The following is a 1,483-nucleotide window of genomic DNA, read 5'->3' as shown; positions in this document are numbered from 1 at the left end:
GCAGATTGTTGATAAATCGTCCACCAATTATAGCCAATGCTAGAAGGATCTAAGCCCACAGTTCCAGAGTTATGCCTATTTGTGTTTCATTGACTATGCAAACTAAAAAATGTGGCTAACTTTGAGAAGAATGGGAATCCCAGAACACTTGAACCAGAAGGCAGTCATCAGAGCAAAGAATGGAAACACTGCGTGGTTTAAAATCAGAAGTGTTCTCCAGGTATGCGTCCTATCTCTCCATGAATGCATACTATCTCCCCATAAGGCATCATTTTGGAAGCTAGAGTCTATGAAGAGGAATGTGTCACCAATATTAGAAGAAGACTCATCGAAAACCTCTATTATGCAGAAGATACAACCTTGCTTGCTGAAACTGAAGAGGACCTGAGGTGATTGTCGTGCAAGATCAAGAACTGCGGGCTTCAATATGTATTGGAGCTTAATATCAAGAAAACAAGGATTCTCACCACTGGGCCATTTGGTAGACTCATCATGGATGGAGAAAAGAGTGTTAACAATTTCACCTTGCTTGATTCCATGATCAACACTCTTGGCACCAGCATTCAAGAAATAAAAAGGTGAAGTACATTGGGAAAATCTACTGTGATGGACCTCTCTAAAGTACTGAAAAGCAATTAAGTCTGTCTGGAGAAAAAGGTGTGCCCGATCCAAGCCATGATCTTCTCAATTATTTCGTATTCATTAGAGACCTAGACGATGACTAAAGATGACAGAAGAAGAATAGATGTCTTTGAGTTGTGGTGTTGAAGCAGAGTATTAAACATACTATGGACTGTAAAGAGAATAGGTCTATCGTAGAGAAGGTGAATCCAAGCTGCTCCTTGGAGGCAAAAATGTTGTAACTCCACCTGACATACTTTGGGTATGTTGTCATGAGACACCAGTCCTTGGAGTAAAACATCATGCTTAGAAGGGTGGAGGGATAGCATAGGAGCGGAGGATCCTGGGACAGGTGGATTGATTCAGTAACTAGGGTAATGGGGCTGGATGTGTTGGAGAGAGTGCAAGTTGTCTCAGGTTAGGACAGGATCTAGAGCTATTGTACATAGGTTTGCTGAGTCTCGGGTGACTCGACTGCACCTAACAACAATTCTTGCTTTATGTTCTTCTTAGTTTCCTGGGAAGACCTAATTCTTTTAACATATAATACTGTTTTATTTTGTTTGCTTTTGTTTTTTAGAATGATCAAGAGCTTTATTAAACTATGATATGATGTGAACCTCTATTGTATTTTTTTTAGTCCTGTTTTTTTTTATTTTTTTAATTACTTTTTTTATATTGATTTGCATTCAAAAGTCACATACATTGTGTTTTATTCTATACATTGTGTTTCACACATTCCTCCATTCACATGGTGGTTCATAATTTCTTTTTTTTTTAAATTTAGGTTGTTTATTTTTCATTTCAATGAACATCTACAGAGATTTTGGGATTCCATTCATTCATTGTTGCACCCTTCTCC

This window comes from Elephantulus edwardii, unplaced genomic scaffold (assembly GCF_000299155.1).
Source record: "Elephantulus edwardii isolate Elephantulus edwardi_28Jun2011 unplaced genomic scaffold, EleEdw1.0 scaffold00142, whole genome shotgun sequence".
Taxonomy (NCBI): domain Eukaryota; kingdom Metazoa; phylum Chordata; class Mammalia; order Macroscelidea; family Macroscelididae; genus Elephantulus; species Elephantulus edwardii.
The sequence above is the reverse complement of the archived record's forward strand: the minus strand, read 5'-3'. Positions refer to the sequence as shown.